General features: G+C 50.3%; 1 pseudogene; it reads left to right on the top strand.

The window, feature by feature from the left end:
* LOC135508915 (tetraspanin-18B-like) overlaps positions 1-21,688 on the top strand; it is a 133,378-nt pseudogene that overhangs the window by 63,924 nt on the left and 47,766 nt on the right.

Below are 21,688 nucleotides of genomic sequence, written 5' to 3'. Positions count from 1 at the left end.
AGTGACCCCCTCTAAACAGTAACCCATGCCAGTGTACTCTAAACACTGCTATCCCATGCACGAGCTGTCTAAACACTAGTAACCCAGCAGGACTCTTAACACTAGCCCAGCAGGTGCTGCCTGTGAAATCAGACAGAGTATTGTAATTAACACTAGTGTCAAAGTAACCCAGGGACTCTAACACACTTGGTACTGTCAGGTCACACAGTGTTAACACATCATTGTCATGCTGTGAGCTGGCATATGGTCGCCAGGCTAATCAACCCAGCAGGTGTTGTACTCTGTCACTATTGTCTTCACCCTTTGTCAGAAGAACATGAATGTCTGTAACAGCAAAAACATAAAGGGGCAGGACTTTAAAACTCCCGGAACATGCGCCTCTTCCATTCTGGTTTCTGCCTAAATCTCAGGCCTCTGTTTGTTATCCCTGATCCCTGTAACCCAGTCAGAGCAGTCTCTTGAGCAGGTGTTAAACCACACCAGGTCTCTATTTAAACCAGGGTCTTATTTAAATCTAAACACTAGATCCTAACACATCAAAGCAAGGTCTATGTTGGTTAGACTCCTCCTCTCACTAGTAACCCAGCAGGACTCTTAACACTCCTCTAAACACTCCTGTAACCTCCTGTCCTCCTCCTCTCACTAGTAACCCAGTCCTCCTGTCCTCCTCTCCTCTAACACTCCCAGTGTCCCAGCAGGACTCCTAGTAACCCAGCCTCTTAACCTCCTCTCCTCCTGTCCTCCACTGTCCTCATCTCCTCCTCTCACTCCCAGCAGGACTCTAAACACTAGTAACCTCCTCCTCTCCCAGCAGGACTCTAAACACTCCCAGCAGGACTCTCCTCTCACTAGTAACCCTCCTAGGACCTCCTCTCCTCCTCTCACTAGTAACCCAGCAGGACTCTCACTAGTAACCCAGTCTAAACACTCCTCTCACTCCCAGCAGGACTCTTAACACTAGTAACCCAGCAGGACTCTAAACACTAGTAACCCAGCAGGACTCTAAACACTAGTAACCCAGCAGGACTCTCCTCCCAGCAGGACTCTAAACCTCCTCTCCTCCTCTCTAGTGTCCTCCTCTCCTCCTCTCACTCCTCTCCTCCTCTCCTCCCAGCAGGACTCTTAACCTCCTCTCCTCACTAGTAACTTAGAGGACTCTAAACACTAGACTGTCCACTAGTAACCCAGCAGGACTCCACTCCCAGCCTCTAAACACTAGTAGCCCAGCAGTCCCAGCCTGGACTCCTCCTCTCTAAACACTAGTAACCTCTCCTCCTCTCCTCCTAGTAACCCAGCAGGACTCTCCTCCTCTCCCCAGCTGTCCTCTAAACACTCCCTCTCCCAGCAGGACTCTAAACACTGTCCTCCCAGTCCTCTCTAAACACTCCTAACCCAGCAGGACTCTCACTAGTAACCCAGCAGGACTCTCCTCCTCTCCTCCTCTCTTCCTCTCCTCCTCTCTTAACCTAGTCCTCCTCAGCAGGACTCTCCTCACTAGTAACCCTCTTCCTGGACCTCTAAACACTCCTCTCCCAGCAGGACTCTTAACACTAGTAACCCAGCAGGACTCTAAACACTAGTCTCTTCCTGTCCTCTAAACACTAGTAACCCCTCTCTTCCTAGTCCTCCTCTCTAAACCTAGTAACCTCCAGGACTCTCCTCCAGGACTCCTCTTAACCTCCTAACCTCCTGTCCTCCTCTCTAAACCTAGTCCCCAGCCTCTCTCCTCTCCTCCCAGCAGGACCTCCTAACACTAGTAACCCAGCCTCCTCTCTTCCTGTCCTCCTCTCTTCCTGTCCTCCTCTTTCCTGTCCTCCTCAGGACTTCCTGTCCCCAGCAGGACTCTAAACACTAGTAACCTCCTGTCCTCCTCTCCTCCTCTCCTCCTGTCCTCATCTCCTCCTGTCCTCCTCTCACCTGTCCTCCTGTCCTCCTCTTCCTGTCCTCCTCTAAACCTCCTCTCCTCCAGTCCTCCTCTAACCTCCTGTCCTCCTCTAAACCTAGTCCCCAGGACTCTTCCTGTAACCCAGTCCCCAGCAGGACTCTTCCTGTCCTCCTCTCTTCCTCGGACTCTCCTCTAACCCCTGTCCTCCTGTCCCCTCTTAGTCCCAGCCTCTCCTCCCTGTCCTCCTCTCCTCCTCTCTTCCTGTCCTCCTCTCTTCCTGTCCCAGCAGGACTCTAAACACTAGTCCCAGCAGGACTCCTAAACACTCCTAACCTCTCCTCCTGTCCTCCACTCTCCTCCTCTCTTCACTAGTCCTCCAGCAGGACTCTTCCTGTCCTCCAGCAGGACTTCCTGTCCTCCTGTCCTCCTCTCCACCTCCCTCCTCTCCTCCTCTCCTCCTGTCCAGCTCCTCTCCTAGTAACCCTGTCCTCTCTTCCTGTCCTCCTCTCTTCCTGTCCTCCTCTCTCTCCTGTCCTCCAGCAGGACTCTCCTGTCCCAGCCTCTCCACCTAGTCCCAGCTGTCCTCCTCCCAGCTTCCTCTCCTCCTCTCCTCCCAGTCCTCCTCTCTTCCTGTCCTCCTCTCTTCCTGTCCTCCTCTCTTCCTGTCCTCCTCTCCTCCTAGTCCTCCTGTCCTCCTGTCCCAGCCTCTCCTCCTGTCCTCCTCTCCTCCTCTCTTCCTGTCTCTCCTCTCTTCCTGTCCTCCTCTCTTCCTGTCCTCCTGTCCTCCTCTCCTCCTCTCCTCCTCTCCTCCTGTCCTCCTCTCCTCCTGTCCTCCTCTCTTCCTGTCCTCCTCGTTTCCTGTCCTCCAGGACTCCTAAACACTCCTCCTCTCTCCAGGACTCTCCTCCTCTCCTCCTCCTGTCCTCCTCTCTTAGTAACCTGTCCTCCTCTCTTCCTGTCCTCCTCTCTTCCTGTCCTCCTGTCCTCCTCTCCTCCTGTCCAGCTCCTCTCCTCCTGTCCTCCTCTCTTCCTGTCCTCCTCTCCTCCACTCCTCCTCTCCCTCCTCTCCTCCTCTCCTCCTGTCCTCCTCTCTTCACTGTCCTCCTCTCCTCCTGTCCTCCTCGTCCTTCCTGTCCTCCTCTTCTCCTAACCTCCTCTCCTCCTCTCTTCCTGTCCTCCTGTCCTCCTCTCCTCCTGTCCTCCTCTCCCTCCTGTCCTCCTCTCCTCCTGTCCTCTCTCTTCTAGTCCCCAGCAGGACTCCTCTCCTAGTCTCCCTCCTCTCCTCCTGTCTAGTAGCCTCTCTTCCTCTCCTCCTCTCCACCTGTCCTCCTCGTTTCCTAACCCTCCTCTCCTCCTGTCCTCCAGGACTCTTCCTCTCCCAGCCTCTCCTCCTGTCCTCCTCAGGACTCTAAACCTAGTCCTCCTCTCCTCCTCCTCCAGCTCCTCTCCTCCTGTCCTCCTCTCTTCCTCTCCTCCTCTCCACCTGTCCTCCTCTCTAAACACTAGTAACCCAGCAGGACTCTCCTCCACTAGTAACCTCCTCTCCTCCTCTCTCCCTCTCCTCCTCTCCTCCTCTCCTCCTCTCCTCCTCTCCTCCTGTCCTCCTCTCTTCCTCTCCTCCTCTCCACCTGTCCTCCTCGTCTCCCTTCCTCCTCTCCTCCTGTCCTCTTCTCTTCCTGTCCCAGCAGGACTCCTCCTCTCCTCCTGTCCTCCTCTCTCCTGTCCTCCTCTCCTCCTGTCCTCCTCTCCTCCTGTCCCAGCCTCTCCTCCTGTCCTCCTCTCTTTACACTGTCCTCCTCTCCTCTTCTCTTCCTGTCCTCTCTCTTCCTGTCCTCCAGGACTCTTAACACTCTCCTCCTCTCCTCCTGTCCTCCTCTCTTCCTGTCCTCCTCTCTTCCTGTCCTCCTCTCTTCCTGTCCTCCTCTCTCTAAACCTCTCCTCCTCTCCTCTCCTGTCCTCCCAGCTCCTCCTGTCCTCCTCTCTCCTCCTCCAGGACTCCTCCTCTCTTCTGTCCTCCTCTCTTCACTAGTCCTCCTCTCCTCTCCTGTCCTCCTCGTTTCCTGTCCTCCTCTCCTCCTGTCCTCCTCTCCTCCTGTCCTCCAGCAGGACTCTCCTCCTGTCCTCTCTCTAACCTGTCCTCCTCAGCTCTTCTCTTCCTGTCCTCCTCTCTTCCTGTCCTCCTCTCTTCCTCTCCTCCTCCAGCCTGTCCTCCTCTCTTCCTGTCCTCCTCTCTTCCTGTCCTCCTCTCTTCCTGTCCTCCTCTCTTCCTCCCTCCCCCTCCTCCCTGTCATCCAGTGTCTCCTCCTGTCCTCCTCTCCTCCTGTCCTCCTCAGGTGCTTTCCTCTCCTCCTCTCTTCCTGTCAAAGTCCTCACACTCTTCCTCTCCTCCTCTCCTCCTGTCCTCCTCATTGTCATGCTGTCCTCTCCTCCTGTCCTCCAGGCTAATCCTTCCTCCTGTCCCCTCCTCCTTCACCCTCCTTCTCTCCTCCTGTCCTCCTCTCCTCCTAAAGTCCTCCTCTCCTCCTGTCCTCTTCTCTTCCTGTTTCTGCCTCTCCCCTCTTCCTCTCCTCCTCTCCTCCTGTCCTCCTCGTTTCCTCTCCTCCTCTCCTCCCCAGGGTCCTCTCCTCCTCTCCTCCTGTCCTCCTCTCTTCCTGTCCTCCTCTCCTCCTCTCCTCCTCTCCTCCTGTCCTCCTCTCTTCCTGTCCTCCTCTCTTCCTGTCCTCCTGTCCTCTTCTCTTCCTGTCCTCCTCTCCTCCTCTCCTCCTGTCCTCCTCTCCTCTTCTCCTGTCCTCCCTCCTCCTCTTCTCCTCCCCTCCCCTCCTCTCCTCCTGTCCTCCTCTCTCCTCCCCTGTCCTCCTCTCTTCCTGTCCTCCTGTCCTCTCTCTCCTCCTGTCCTCCTCTCCTCCTCTCCTCCTGTCCTCCTCTCCTCCTGTCCTCCTGTCCTCCTCTCCTCCTCTCCTCCTCTCCTCCTGTCCTCCTCTCCTCCTGTCCTCTTCTCTTCCTGTCCTCTTCTCTTCCTGTCCTCCTCTCCTCCTCTCCTCCTCTCCTCCTGTCCTCCTCTCTTCCTGTCCTCCTCTCTTCCTGTCCTCCTGTCCTCTTCTCTTCCTGTCCTCCTCTCTTCCTCTCCTCCTCTCCTCCTGTCCTCCTCCTTCCTCTCCTCCTCCTCCTCCTCTCCTCCTCCTGTCCTCCTCTCTTCCTGTCCTCCTCTCTTCCTGTCCTCCTGTCCTCTTCTCTTCCTGTCCTCCTCTCCTCCTCTCCTCCTCCTCTCCTCTCCTCCTCTCCTCCTCCTCCTGTCCTCCTCTCCTCTTCTCCTCCTCTCCTCCTCTCCTCCTCTCCTCCTGTCCTCCTCTCCTCCTGTCCTCCTCTCCTCCTGTCCTCCTGTCCTCCTCTTCCTCCTCTCTCCTCCTCTCCTCCTGTCCTCCTCTCTTCCTCTCCTCCTCCTCCCTCCTGTCCTCCTCTCTTCCTGTCCTCCTCTCTCTCCCTCCTCCTCCTCTCTTCCTGTCCTCCTCTCCTCCTGTCCCTCCCTCTCCTCCTCTCCTCCTCTCCTCCTCTCCTCCTCTCCTCCTCTCCTCCTCCTCCTCCTCTCCTCCTCCCTCCTCTCCTCCTGTCCTCCTCTCTTCCTGTCCTCCTCTCCTCCTGTCCTCCTCCCTCCTGTCCTCCCTCCTCCTCTCCTCCTGTCCTCCTCTCTTCCTGTCCTCCTCGTTTCCTGTCCTCCTCCTCTCTTCCTGTCCTCCTCTCTTCCTCTCCTCCTCTCCTCCTGTCCTCCTCTCCTCCTGTCCTCCTCTCCTCCTCCTCCTCTCCTCCTGTCCTCCCTCTCCTCCCTCCTCCTCTCCTCCTGTCCTCCTGTCCTCCTCTCTTCCTCTCCTCCTCTCCCTCCTGTCCTCCTCTCTTCCTCTCCTCCTCCTCCCCTGTCCTCCTCGTTTCCTGTCCTCCTCTCCTCCTCTCCTCCTCTCCTCCTGTCCTCCTCTCCTCCTCTCCTCCTGTCCTCCTCCTGTCCTCCTCTCCTCCTGTCCTCCTCTCTTCCTCTCCTCCTGTCCTCCTGTCCTCCTCTCCTCCTGTCCTCCTCTCCTCCTCCTCCTCCATTCCTCCTCTCCTCCTCTCCTCCTGTCCTCCTCTCCTCCTCTCCTCCTGTCCTCCTCTCCTCCTGTCCTCCTCTCTTCCTCTCCTCCTGTCCTCCTGTCCTCCTCTCCTCCTGTCCTCCTCTCTTCCTCTCCTCCTGTCCTCCTGTCCTCCTCTCCTCCTGTCCTCCTCTCCTCCTGTCCTCCTCTCCTCCTGTCCTCCTCGTTTCCTGTCCTCCTCTTCTCCTCCTCCTCCTCCCTCCTCCTCTCTTCCTGTCCTCCTCTCCTCCTCCTCTCCTCCCTGTCCTCCTCTCCTCCTCTCCTCCTGTCCTCCTGTCCTCCTCTCCTCCTCCTGTCCTCCTCTCCTCCTCTCCTCCTCTCCTCCTCTCCTCCTCTCCTCCTCCCTGTCCTCCTCTCCTCCTCTCTTCCTGTCCTCCTCTCTTCCTCTCCTCCTCTCTCCTGTCCTCCTCTCTTCCTCTCCTCCTCTCCTCCTGTCCTCCTCGTTTCCCTCCTCCTCTCCTCCTGTCCTCCTCTCCTCCTGTCTTCCTCTCCTCCTCTCCTCCCTCTCCTCCTCCTCTCTTCCTGTCCTCCTCTCCTCCTGTCCTCCTCTCTTCCTGTCCTCCTCTCCTCCTGTCCTCCTCTCCTCCTGTCCTCCTCTCCTCCTGTCCTCCTCTCTTCCTGTCCTCCTCTCCTCCTGTCCTCCTCGTTTCCTCTCCTCCTCTTCCTCCTCCTGTCCTCCTCCTCTTCCCTTCCTCCTGTCCTCCTCTCCTCCTCTCCTCCTCTCCTCCTCTCTTCCTGTCCTCCTCCTGTCCTCCTCTCCTCCTGTCCTCCTCTCTTCCTCCTCTCCTCCTCTCCTCCTGTCCTCCTCTCCTCCTGTCCTCCTGTCCTCTTCTCTTCCTGTCCTCCTCTCCTCCTCTCCTCCTGTCCTCCTCTCTTCCTGTCCTCCTGTCCTCTTCTCCTCCTGTCCTCCTCTCCTCTCTCCTCCTCCTCCTCCCTGTCCTCCTCTCCTCCTGTCCTCCTCTCCTCCTCTCCTCCTCTCCTCCTGTCCTCCTCTCCTCCTGTCCTCTTCTCTTCCTGTCCTCCTCTCTTCCTGTCCTCCTCTCCTCCTGTCCTCCTCTCCTCCTGTCCTCCTCTCTTCCTGTCCTCCTGTCCTCTTCTCTTCCTGTCCTCCTCTCCTCTCTCCTCCTCTCCTCCTCTCCTCCTCTCCTCCTCCTCCTGTCCTCCTTTTTCCTGTCCTCCTCTCCTCCTGTCCTCCTCTCCTCCTCTCCTCCTGTCCTCCTCTCTTCCTGTCCTCCTCTCCTCCTCTCCTCCTGTCCTCCTCGTCCTCCTGTCCTCCTCGTTTCCTGTTCTCCTCTCCTCCACTCTGGGCTGTGGTGTTTGTTTAGCTGCTTGTAAACATCTGACAACCTCAAAGCCCAGAACAGACCAGAACAGACCAGAACAGACCAGACCAGAACAGAACAGAACAGACCAGAACAGACCAGAACAGAACAGACCAGAACAGACCAGAACAGACCAGACCAGAACAGACCAGACCACACCAGAACAGACCAGACCAGAACAGACCAGAACAGACCAGAACAGAACAGACCAGAACAGACCAGAACAGAACAGACCAGAACAGACCAGAACAGACCAGACCAGACCAGAACAGACCAGAACAGAACAGACCAGAACAGACCAGAACAGAACAGACCAGAACAGACCAGAACAGACCAGACCAGACCAGAACAGACCAGAACAGACCTCCCAGAACAGACCAGACCAGAACAGACCCTGACCAGACCAGACCAGAACAGACCAGACCAGACCAGACCAGAACAGACCAGGACGGATCACTAAAGAGCTCCTCAGACCAGACCAGACCAGGACGGATCACTAAAGAGCGAAACAGACCAGACCAGACCAGGACGGATCACTAAAGAGCGAAACAGACCAGACCAGACGGATCACTAAAGAGCTCCTCTCACTCTCTGGCTCTGCGGGACCATCTGCCATCACTTTCATAATTAAAACCAGTAGAAGACCTCAATGTTTTTGCTCTTTCAGAAACATGCCTAACTGTGTATATTACATCACAGACTGCCTGTGTATATTACATCACAGACTGCCTGTGTATATTACATCACAGACTGCCCGTGTATATTACATCACAGACTGCCCGTTCCTATTACATCACAGACTGCCCGTGTATATTACATCACAGACTGCCTGTGTATATTACATCACAGACTGCCTCCGTCCTGTCCTATTACATCACAGACTGCCTGTCCTATTAAATCACAGACTGCCCGTGTATATTACATCACAGACTGCCCCTATTACATCACAGACTGCCTGTGTATATTACATCACAGACTGCCCGTGTATATTACATCACAGACTGCCCGTGGTGTATTACATCACAGACTGCCTGTGTATATTACATCACAGACTGCCCGTGTATATTACATCACAGACTGCCCGTGATATTACATCACAGACTGAACAGACGTGATATTACATCACAGACTGCCCGTGTATATTACATCACAGACTGCCTGTGTAACATCACAGACTGCCCGACCATATTACATCACAGACTGCCCGTGTATATTACATCACAGACTGCCTGTGTATATTACATCACAGACTGCCTGTGTACATTACATCACAGACTGCCCGTGTATATTACATCACAGACTGCCTGTGTATATTACATCACAGACTGCCCGGTATATTACATCACAGACTGCCCGTGTATATTACATCACAGACTGCCCGGATATTACATCACAGACTGCCTGGCTATTACATCACAGACTGCCATCACTGTATATTACATCACAGACTGCCTCAATGTTTTTGCATCACAGACTGCCTGTGTATATTACATCACAGACTGCCCGTGTATATTACATCACAGACTGCCTGTGTATATTACATCACAGACTGCCTGTGTATATTACATCACAGACTGCCTGTGTATATTACATCACAGACTGCCTGTGTATATTACATCACAGACTGCCTGTGTATATTACATCACAGACTGCCCGTGTATATTACATCACAGACTGCCCCTGTATATTACATCACAGACTGCCCGTGTATATTACATCACAGACTGCCTGTGTATATTACATCACAGACTGCCCGTGTATATTACATCACAGACTGCCTGTGTATATTACATCACAGACTGCCCGTGTATATTACATCACAGACTGCCCGTGTATATTACATCACAGACTGCCTGTGTATATTACATCACAGACTGCCTGTGTATATTACATCACAGACTGCCTGTGTATATTACATCACAGACTGCCCGTGTATATTACATCACAGACTGCCCGTGTATATTACATCACAGACTGCTGCGCTCCAGCAGGTATATTTCACTAGTCATCCCCGACGCCAACTCCTCCTTTGGCCGCCTTTCCTTCCAATTCTCTGCTGCCAATGAATGGAACGAATTGCAAACATCACTAAAGCTGGAGTCTTACATCTCCCTCACTAACTTTAAGTATCAGCTGTCAGTAAAAGCTTACTGATCATTGTACCTGTTCACAGCCCATCTGTAAATAGCCCACCCAACTACCTCATCCCCATATTGTTATTTATTGTTTTGCTCCTTTGCACCCCAGTATCTCAACTTGCACACCTTCTGCACATCTATCACTCCAGGGGTTTAATTGCTAAATTGTAATTATTTTGCCACTATGACCAATTTTTTGCCTCACCTCCCTAATCTTACTACATTTGCACACACTGTATATAGACTTTTCTATTGTGTTATTGACTGTACGTTTGTTTATCCCAGGTGTAACACTGTGTTGTTGTTTGTGTCGCACTGCTTTGCTTTATCTTGGCCAGGTCGCAGTTGTAAATGAGAACTTGTTCTCAACTGGTCTACCTGGTTAAATAAACGTGAAATAAAATAAAATGTAAAAAAACACAAAACAGGGAATGATTCACTGTTAGCTGAAATGTCAGAGCACATACATTGAACTGGGAGAGTTGACAGACTGCTGAGCTATCAGAATACTGTAGAAGGTACAGCCTACTGTCCACACACTGCTGTACCTAAGGAACAGAAGTTATTGGAACAGTACAGCAAATAAATAAGAAATGACTTATTTATTTACCCCACACCCAAACAGATCCTAGTGCGTTTGTCAATAATCCATAAAGACCTCTATGTGTTGAAGGACACCCCGAGAGCTGAAAGCTCGTTAGTGCATTAGGCCTGGTTCTCATCGTTCAGGAGAATCATGGATACTTCTCTCTGTGTGTGTGTGTGTGTCCCCCTACACCACAATCCATCCCTCTCCTTTCTCTCTTTGTCCCCTTTCCACTCCGTATCTTAAGAGTTACAGCTGAGCCAGTTATTTAGACCAATCATGGCTTGGAAGAAAAACAAGGGATTTAAAAAAAAAAAAAAAAGAGCAGAAAATATCCACTGCAGTTCAACAAGCTAATTCTGTGGGTATCAGCCTATCAGAGACTACTACGTGTGTCTTCATGTTACAATGAGCAGCTAAGTTCCATGGTGATCTGGATAGGAGGAACGTCACTGGAGGGCGTCTCTCAGGGCTCTGATGCTAATCCAGGATTGGCTGAGACTGTAATAATGGGTTTCCTACACGTTTAGTTATGGGTTATCTGGCACCAATGCTCTGTCTCACCTGGCGACCACTAGTGGACTGTTGGTCTTGGCGGATGGTGAGGGTTGTGTACGAGCTCCCTCCCATCCTGCTGCTGACATGCTGCCTCAGCTCTCAGCTCTTTTGAGAGTTACTCAGTCAGTCAGTATGTCATAGTCTCTGTGATGTTTTAAGCTGTGTACCTCTGAAGCTCATTAATGGGGCTTTGGGCTCTAGCTTCAATGGAAATGGTTAAAGTGCTCCTGTTTAACATCAGCTTGCAGGGTTGTGGGTGGGGAAGGAATAGGGAGAGTTTAACAACCCCAGCCCCTTCTCTGTTTGTGGTAATGAACTTTTACCTTGGGGGGATGGGGGAAAGAGGGCGAGGGAGGGAGGGAGGGAGGGAGGGAGGGAGGGAGGGAGGGAGGGAGGGAGGGAGGGAGGGAGGGAGGGAGGGAGAAAGCTGCTTCTAGCTCCCTGCATCCTTGCTCGCTGTGTTTGTGTAACCCTCTCTCTCTTTCTCTGCCTCCTAATTGTGTCCCGCGGGCCCCCAGCCTCTCAACCTCAGTGTTCACAGCCTTTCCAGTATCTCACAGTTATCCTTCCCCTCCCCCTAACCCCCTCCAACCCTACCCCCTTCAACCTGATCCCCAGTGGTCCTTACACCTCTCCCTCCTCTCTCGCTCCACCCTCCCTCCCGCCTCCAACTCTACCTCCTTCAGCCCGATCCGACAGTGGTCCTTACACCTCCCCTCCCCTCCGCTCCAACTCTACCTCCTTCAGCCAATCCAACAGTGGTCCTTACACCTCTCCCTCTCCCGCTCCAATCCTACCCCCCTTCAGCCCGATCCAACAGTGGTCCCTCCCTCCCCTCCTCTCGCTCTACTTCAAAGATTTACTGTTGTTCAGCCTGATCCCCCAGTGGTCCTCAGGCCCTCCACCCTCTCTCCTCTCTCATCTCTCCCTCAGAGACACAGCCTGGGCTAGGGTTAGCCTGAGTGGTCCTTGATCCAACAGTTCATGGGAAGTGGGATAGAGTTGGAGAAACCCTGGAATCCCGCCTCCAACTCTAAAAGGAGGGGAGCCCGATCCAACAGTGGTCCTTACACCTCTCCCTCCTCTCTCGCTCCACCCTCCCTCCCGCCTCCAACTCTACCTCCTTCAGCCCGATCCGACAGTGATCCTTACTCCCCTCCCCTCCCTCCAACTCTACCTCCTTCAGCCAATCCGATAGTGATCCTTACCCCTCTCTCCCTCCAATCCTACCCCCTTCAGCCCGATCCGACAGCGATCCCTCCCTCCCTCCCTCGCTCTACTTCAAAGATTTACTGTTGTTGTGATGACCCCCCCCAGGCCCTCCACCTTCTCTCCTCTCTCATCTCTCTCCTCAGAGACACAGCCTGTGTTAGGGTTAGCCTGAGGGTTTCATGGGAAGTGGGATAGAGTTGGAGAAAGGGTGGAATGGCAGGAGAGATGCAGTAAAAGGAGGGGAGGAGAGAGGAGAGAGGGGAGAGGAGAGAGGGGAGAGGAGAGAGGAGGAGAGGGGGAGAGGAGAGAGGGGGAGAGGGGAGAGGGGGAGAGGGGAGAGGAGAGGGAGAGGGAGAGAGGGAGAGAGGGGGAGGGAGAGAGGGAGAGGGGGAGAGGGAGAGGGAGAGGAGGGGGAGGGGAGAGGGAGAGAGGGGAGAGGGGGAGAGGGAGGAGGAGAGAGAGAGGAGAGGGGAGAGAGGGAGAGGGAGGGGGGGAGAGGGGGAGAGGGAGAGAGAGAGAGGGGAGAGGAGAGAGGGGAGAGAGACAGAGGGGGAGGTAGTGAAAGACAGGGAGGAAAAGGGGTAAAGAAGAAAAACACCAACAAGTAGCTGACCGCTGTTCTTTGTAACTGTCGGCTGACACATCTGGAGTAATTAAAACAAGCCAGAAGGCAGATGTAGAAGATCAGCAGGCATGACACCCCTCATCTAAAACGCTTACAGGGCGATAAGGAAAAATCTGTGAGATCGCGGTCCCCTGAAAAGGCCTGGGGGGGGAGGAGGGGGGGGGGTTACTTTGATGCTGATTGAAGTTGATGCGGCCTGTGTCCGTCCTTCTCTCTTCCAAGCTGGAGGCAGATTTGAACCAGGTCTCTCCTGGCAACAGGTTCTTCTTGCAGGGGTTCTGACTTGGGCGATATACCGTATATACTGTATACCGGGGGGGTGTTTTGAAATACTGACTGTCTGATTTTCGGGACTGTTTCATTTTTTTTTGGGGGGGGGGGGGTGGATCTGGATACCACCCTCAGAGGAAGATGATGTCATCATTTGATGAGGTTAAAGAACCAACAGCAGGTAGCTAGGTAGGCGTGGGCTGTTCATCGTCATGTCAGACTGCGTGTTCCTGGTGTAGATAAATTACAGAAGCCCAGTCACGAACGAGGTCTCCGTAGATCAGGACACCAGCCTCTGGCCCAAATTGACCTTTGCACTTTGTGGAGATCTGAGAGGATTTGATTGGCATCTTTGATGACGACATCTTCTGTACTAGTGAGACTCGAGTCGGGAACCCAAGCGAGAATCTGTTGCCAGCAGAGACCTGGACAATGTTAATTTCCATTCGCCTTCTTGCTTTGCAAAGGTGAGGGCCAAAGCCACAGCTTCAAGTCAGCTTCAATCAGCGTCAAAGTAACTCCCTCTCTTAACACATGGGATGTGTCCCAAATGGCACATCTAGTCCCTATTTTAGTGTCCTACTTTTGCCCAGGGCCCATAGTGCACTATAGGGGATAGTGTACCATTCGGCACGAAGCCGTATCCCAGGCTTTCCATCGCCCCTCAAGACATTAGCCCTGAGAAGACCGAAGACAGTGTAATGATTTCAATCAGAATCATTTAAGATGTGTGATTGAGTTGACTGAGTGACTCAGTGACTGGAATGAGAGCCCGGGAAAGAAACCTTTTTATTTTCTAAATAGTAACCCACTGATAGAGAGAGATGAGAGATAGAGAGATAGAGAGAGAGACAGGGATTTGCATCAACAGTAACCTTGGGAAAATCCTCTGCATTATCATTAACAGCAGACTCGAACATTTCCTCAATGAAAACAATGTACCGAGCAAATGTCAAATTGAGCAAATTGGCTTTTTACCAAATTACCGTACAACAGACCATGTATTCACCCTGCACACTCTAATTGACAACCAAACAAACCAAAACAAAGGCAAAGTCTTCTCATGCTTTGTTGATTTCAGAAAAGCCTTCGACTCAATTTGGCATGAGGGTCTGCTATACAAACTGATGGAAAGTGGTGTTGAGGGTAAAACATACGACACATCCTAACCTCCTGCCCAATGTATGACCATATCAGAGACACATATTTCCCTCAGATTACACAGATCCACAAAGAATTCGAAAACAAACCCAATTTTGATAAACTCCCATATCTACTGGGTGAAATTCCACAGTGTGCCATCACAGCAGCAATAAGAAAAGTGTGCCATAAGAAAAGGGCAACCAGTGAAGAACAAACACCATTGTAAATACAAACCATATATATGCTTATTTATTTTCCCTTGTGTACTTTAACCATTTGTACATTGTTACAACACTGTATATATATATATATAATATGACATTTGTAATGTCTTTATTGTTTTGAAACTTCTGTATGTGTAATGTTTACTGTTAATTTTTATTGTTTATTTCACTTTTGTTATTTTATTTATTTCACTTTTGTACATTAAACATATTAACACGTTTCCCATGCCAATAAAGCCCCTTGAATAGAGAGAGAGAGAGAGAGAGAGAGAGAGAGAGAGAGAGAGAGAGAGAGAGAGATAACATCTTGCTGGGGGCGGGCAGGGGGAGCCTGCACCCAATTTTTTGCAATGGCGACATTTGTGTGATCGGTTTTCTATCTCTCATTTGCACGTCACGTCAATGATATCATGTCACCGTGTGGGACTGTGGGTCAATTAACCTTGTCGGAGCCCTGATTCTAGTTTCTGAGCTAGGCTACTGCCTGGGAAGGTCTCCCACACAGGGGGTTAGGGTGTTGAAGGAGGGGGGGGGGTTCGCCCAGGGAGCCATACAAGCTCGAAAAACGCCACTGAGTCCCGCTTCAGGTGTAGTTCGCTTGACCATCAGCGAGTCAGTTGTCATCAGCTGTCACTTCCACCTCCTGTCTCACCTCTTGGTGTATCTTCCCTTTCCTGTTTCCTGTCCCAGAAGGAAGTTGTCTCTCATCAGCTCACCAGTACCCCTGCTTCTTGCTGACCCCTGAACCTGTAGCCAGGGTTACTAGGGAGTGTTACTAGGGTACAGGAAGGGTTTACCAAGGTTACTATGGTTCAGCCAGGGCGGATGGGGGGGCTATGTTGTGAGTGCAAGGACTGTGTTCAGACTCAAGAGGAAGTAATCTGCTTTATTGGTGTGACTTCCTCTTCTATCTACCGGCAGAACATTACAAGTCATTCGCTACTCTTCAATAATAGAAAAAAAAAAGAAATGCAACGGCCGTTATTGAAAAGCATTTTTGTTGAAGTATTGTTATTACCAAGGCGGTCTGGATTCGTATCTCTTACTTTTGTTGTTGTTGTTGTTGTCGGTATTTTTTCTTAAAACTGCATTGTTGGTTAAAATAAGCATTTCAACTGTGAGGTGTATTCGGCGCGTGTGACAAATACAATTTGATTTGATTGTATCCCTGATTTTAATAAAAACATTTTTTAAACAGGCAAGATTGTTAGTTGACAAAAGAAATATCCGGAACAAGGTGGGCACTAGGACATATCCGTATATAACAATAAATATATAATACACTCCAGATGTGGAATTAAACGTTATTTTATCTTTATTTTACTCGGCAAGTCAGTTAAGAACACAATATCTTATTTTATAAAGGTCTCTTTATTTAATTTAACCTTTATTTAACTAGGCAAGTCAGTTAAGAACAAATTCTTATTTTCAATGACGGCCTAGGAACAGTGGGTTAACTGCCTGTTCAGGGGCAGAACGACAGATTTGTACCTTGTCAGCTTGGGGATTTGAACTTGCAACCTTTCAGTTACTAGTCCAACACTCTAACCACTAGGCTACCCTGCCGCCCCAAACTGACACTAGATGCAGTAATACTATACTAACAGTCTGGAATAAGCAACAGAGACACTATTTGATTAGCTGGAGGCTGAATGTGTAAATCTCTCAGACAGCGATCAAGGCTCAAATGTCAACAGTCGAGTGAGGGATTTAAGAAGGCCCAGTTGAAAAGGTTTTCTTGGAGGTGGGTGTAGATGAAAAACTATTGTCTGGGGGGGGGGGGAGTCTTTATTCTCTCTCTGTTCCACCAGACCTTTAGTGTCCTGGCCTTTCTGGTCTCCCGAGGCGAAGGTCTGTACCTCTATTGTTGTTGCTTTCTGAGTCTAGTGTGTGTGTGTGTGTGTGTGTGTGTGTGTGTGTGTGTGTGTGTGTGTGTGTGTGTGTGTGTGTGTGTGTGTGTGTGTGTGTGTGTGTGTGTGTGTGTGCTTGCGTGCTGCCGATCCCCCCCCCACACCCCATATAACATAGACCCGATACCGCCGCCTTGCCTTTCTCTCTGTGATCCTATTGGTGCTCTACTTCCCCCTGTGGTTACCATGGATACCCTCTCTAACGTTGCTCTCTCTCTCTCTGTCTCTGTCTACCAGCGAGCAGCACTAAAAAGCTTCGTAGGCTCGATAGACATTTGCCATTGTCCTTTATTTTTATTTTATTCAAGATTTTATTTTTTCATTATAGCAATGACACTTATAGCCTGTCATAGTTACAATGGTCACTCTTAATTTGAGTGCCTGGATGTTATAGGATAAGGAGAGGGTTTAGGTATTAACGTGGCTGTAGATAAGAGACAACAGACACAGCTGATTGGATTCTCAGTAGCCTATAACGTGCGTCTGAAAGTGTGTCCCCCCCACATATTTCTTATTTCTTTCTCCGATGTACCTCACTGGATATCTTATTAACCCCCCCCCCCACCCTGGGTGTTCATTGTTTTTTTTGTTTTTTGTTTTTTTGTCTCACGGTGCTGAACCCTGTGATAAAACAGAGTGTATCATTTCAGAGCATCTCTCTGCCTCTACGCATCACTAGTTACCCAGTCAGGTTGTGATTGTATTGGGGTAGTGGGAAGATGTTATCACAATGTGTGTGTGTAGGTGTGTGTAGATCACAATGTGTGTGTGTTTGTATTGGGGGGGGGGGGATGGGTGTGCTGCAGGTGTCCGTTTTGTGTCAGTTTGATGAACCTGTAGGAGCCGGTTGACAATATGGTGTGGAAGGACAAGATGAATTATGACGATGATAATGAGGATTCTGGTTCCGGAACTCTCACGGGACATTCTGATTCTCTGTTCTATCCCGGCGCCTGTCACAATGCACACAGCCTGGCATTTCCACATTTACTGGAGGAGAATGTCTCCACAGGAAGCTCGGTCTTCTACCCATAGATAGTTGATGTTAGAGTTGTCAGTGTCACTGCCAGTATAGCTACTTTCCACTCCAAAGTATTGTCATTCAATCAGAATATCTTCTCTGCCTCTGACTATTTCTGTATTGAGTTGAAGAGGCAGGAATAGCCACTAGCAGGAATTAGCCCTCCATTGCATTGCCATATCGTTATGTTCAGCTGGGACTCACTAAGGCTGTGTTTAGACAGGCAGACCAATTCTGATATTTTTTTTTCTCTCGCCTAATTGGTCTTTTGTGCAAATCAGATCAGCTCTGAAAAAGATCTGATGTGAAAAGATCTGATGTGATTGATCCAAAATATATATATATCTGAATTGGGTTGCCTGTCTAAACACAGCCATAGACACTGAACAGAACAGAAGACTGAAGCAGGAAAAAGTCATTTAGGCTCGTTAGCCACACTCAGCTGGAGATCCACAGCGACAGTTAGAGTTAGCAACGTGTAATTAGAAAGGTATGCTAGTTTCTCGGTGCATAATGCATGAGATACTAATCAAAGGTTAGCTACAAATACAACCGGGTATGAGAAGAATCTATGGGTGTGTGTGTGTGTGTGTGTGTGTGTGTGTGTGTGTGTGTGTGTGTGTGTGTGTGCATGCGTGTGCGTGCGTGTGTGTGTGTGTGTGTGTGTGTGTTGTACATGTTACACACTACATGTACAACACATATGGTTGTATGGTACACAGATCACTAATACCTGGTGGCAGGTATAATATTTTTACCTGACTGGTAGTACGCACACACACACACACACACACACACACACACACACACACACACACACACACACACACACACACACACACACGTTGGATTGGAACTATTAGAGGTGGTAGCTGCTTCACATTGGTTTGGCGATTGGCTCGCCACGAGGAGCATCAGTGTGATATGGAGTAGTCTCCACGCACGATTGGCTCGCCACGAGGAGCATCAGTGTGATATGGAGTAGTCTCCATCTTCTGCTGCGATTGGCTCGCCACGAGGAGCATCAGTGTGATATGGAGTAGTCTTCACGCGCGATTGGCTCGCCACGAGGAGCATCAGTGTGATATGGAGTAGTCTCCACGCTGCGATTGGCTCGCCACGAGGAGCATCAGTGTGATATGGAGTAGTCTTCACGCGCGATTGGCTCGCCACGAGGAGCATCAGTGTGATATGGAGTAGTCTTCACGCGCCCATGATTGGCTCACCACGAGGAGCATCAGTGTGATATGGAGTAGTCTCCAGCGCTGCCCGTACAGATTGGCTCGCCACAAGGAGCATCAGTGTGATATGGAGTAGTCTTCACGCGCGATTGGCTGGACTTGCCACGAGGAGCATCAGTGTGATATGGAGTAGTCTTCACGCGCGATTGGCTCGCCACGAGGAGCATCAGTGTGATATGGAGTAGTCTTCACGCGCGATTGGCTCACCACGAGGAGCATCAGTGTGATATGGAGTAGTCTCCACGTGCGATTGGCTCGCCACGAGGAGAATCAGTGTGATATGGAGTAGTCTCTGCGCTGCGATTGGCTCGCCACGAGGAGCATGAGTGTGATATGGAGTAGTCTCCGCGCTGCGATTCCCTCGCCACGAGGAGCATCAGTGTGATATGGAGTAGTCTCCACGCGCGATTGGCTCGCCACGAGGAGCATCAGTGTGATATGGAGTAGTCTCCACGCTGCGATTGGCTCGCCACGAGGAGCATCAGTGTGATATGGAGTAGTCTCCGCGCTGCGATTGGCTCGCCACGAGGAGCACTTGCAACGTCATAAATATTGGATGTCAAACCTCACCATTTTAATGTCTTATAACTTATTATAGTTTATAGCTTATAGCTTATTTTATCCACATTCCTTATGTTCATGTTCTGTTATGTGGATAGTTGCTTTTTTTCCTTTTTCTTTACGGTAGTACAAAAGTGAGAAACTGTGTCACCATTGTGGTTCTGGTTACTGCACACAGGACTAGTAATGGCAGGGGGGATATCATCAACTTGACCTTTCACCCCGAACTAACTAACCTCTGACATTGTTCGTCTTTCTGTCCACAGCCAAAGGAAAACAGGAGAGGAGGGGGAAACGGGAGAGAAGCCGTGAACCAAGACGCATCAACAGAGACTCATGGTACGTTAAAAGGACTGTTTTAATAACCTTCTTCTTCATCTCATTCACTCCAATTCCACGGAAAAGTCACAAACTCTCAGCGGGGCTGGAGGTTATCTGAGCACCCCCCTGCCAAAGACATCCTGGACCCTGACCTCATTCGTCAGTTCAAAAAAAACGTCAGGAGCCGTTCCTAGGGGGATTCTGTCAGGATTTGACAGTTCAGATTTCTCATAACCTCAAAGCACTCTCTCCATGTATGTGTTTTTGTCACACCAGTTCTCTTCCTGTGTGTGTTTGTGTGTGTGTGTGTGTACCCTCCAGTTTAACCAAACAGCGAGCTGATATAGTCAGTACATTTACATTACATTTAAGTCATTTAGCAGACGCTCTTATCCAGAGCGACTTACAAATTGGTGAATTCACCTTCTGACATCCAGTGGAACAGCCACTTTACAATAGTGCATCTAAATCATTTAAGGGGGGGGGTGAGAAGGATTACTTATCCTATCCTAGGTATTCCTTGAAGAGGTGGGGTTTCAGGTGTCTCCGGAAGGTGGTGATTGACTCCGCTGTCCTGGCGTTGTGAGGGAGTTTGTTCCACCATTGGGGGGCCAGAGCAGCGAACAGTTAGTCAACAGTTAGTCAGTGACTTCAGACATTCGTTTAGAGCTGGAACAGGAAGTGCCTGTCGACAGGCTTGTCTCTTATAGGCTGCTGAGTTCAGGAAGCGTGAAGAGACGTCACACAGTCAACAGGAGGAGAATGATGCTGAGCCTTATGCCAATTGACTTGGAGATTTAAAAAAAAAAAGATTTATTTTTTATTTCACCTTTATTTAACCAGGTAGGCTAGTTGAGAACAAGTTCTCATTTACAACTGCGACCTGGCCAAGATAAAGCATAGCAGTGTGAACAGACAACAACACAGAGTTACACATGGAGTAAACAATAAACAAGTCAATAACACAGTAGAAAGAAAAAAAATAGTCTATATACATTGTGTGCAAAAGGCATGAGGAGATAGGCGAATAATTACAATTTAGCAGATTAACACTGGAGTGATAAATGATCAGATGGTCATGTGGTGTGCAAAAGAGCAGAAAAGTAAATAAATATAAACAGTATGGGGATGAGGTAGGTAGATTGGGTGGGCTATTTACCGATGGACTATGTACAGCTGCAGCGATCGGTTAGCTGCTCAGATAGCAGATGTTTGAAGTTGGTGAGGGAGATAAAAGTCTCCAGCGATTTTTGCAATTCGTTCCAGTCACAGGCAGCAGAGAACTGGAAGGAAAGACGGCCAAATGAGGTGTTGGCTTTAGGGATGATCAGTGAGATACACCTGCTGGAGCGCTTGCTACGGGTGGGTGTTGCCATCGTGACCAGTGAACTGAGATAAGGCGGAACTTTACCTAGCATGGACTTGTAGATGACCTGGAGCCAGTGGGTCTGGAGACAAATATGTAGCGAGGGCCAGCCGACTAGAGCATACAGGTCGCAGTGGTGGGTAGTATAAGGTGCTTTAGTAACAAAACGGATGGCACTGTGAAAAACGGCATCCAGTTTGCTGAGTAGAGTATTGGAAACTATTTTGTAGATGACATCGCCGAAGTCGAGGATCGGTAGGATAGTCAGTTTTACTAGGGTAAGTTTGGCGGCGTGAGTGAAGGAGGCTTTGTTGCGGAATAGAAAGCCGACTCTAGATTTGATTTTAGATTGGAGATGTTTGATATGAGTCTGGAAGGAGAGTTTACAGTCTAGCCAAACACCTAGGTACTTATAGATGTCCACATATTCTAGGTCGGAACCATCCAGGGTGGTGATGCTAGTCGGGCATGCGGGTGCAGGCAGCGAATGGTTGAAAAGCATGAATTTGGTTTTACTAGCGTTTAAGAGCAGTTGGAGGCCACGGAAGGAGTGTTGTATGGCATTGAAGCTCGTTTGGAGGTTAGATAGCACAGTGTCCAAGGAAGGGCCAGAAGTATACAGAATGGTGTCGTCTGCGTAGAGGTGGATCAGGGAATCGCCCACAGCAAGAGCAACATCATTGATATATACAGAGAAAAGAGTCGGCCCGAGAATTGAACCCTGTGGCACCCCCATAGACTGCCAGAGGACAGGACAGCATGCCCTCCGATTTGACACACTGAACTGCAAAGTAGTTGGTGAACCAGGCAAGGCAGTCATCAGAAAAACCGAGGCTACTGAGTCTGCAGATAAGAATATGGTGATTGACAGAGTCGAAAGCCTTGGCAAGGTCGATGAAGACGGCTGCACAGTACTGTCTTTCATCGATGGCAGTTATGATATCGTTTAGTACTTTGAGCGTGGCTGAGGTGCACTCGTGACCGGCTCGGAAACCAGATTGCACAGCGGAGAAGGTACGGTGGGATTCGAGATGGTCAGTGACATGTTTGTTGACTTGGCTTTCGAAGACCTTAGATGGGCAGGATGGATTTGGTCTGTAACAGTTTGGGTCCAGGGTGTCTCCCCCTTTGAGACGGGGATGACTGCGGCAGCTTTCAAATCTTGGGGATCTCAGACGATATGAAAG

The sequence above is a fragment of the Oncorhynchus masou genome, chromosome 22 (genome assembly GCF_036934945.1).
Source record: "Oncorhynchus masou masou isolate Uvic2021 chromosome 22, UVic_Omas_1.1, whole genome shotgun sequence".
Classification (NCBI taxonomy): Eukaryota; Metazoa; Chordata; class Actinopteri; order Salmoniformes; family Salmonidae; genus Oncorhynchus; species Oncorhynchus masou.
The sequence above is the reverse complement of the archived record's forward strand: the minus strand, read 5'-3'. Positions and strand labels throughout refer to the sequence as shown.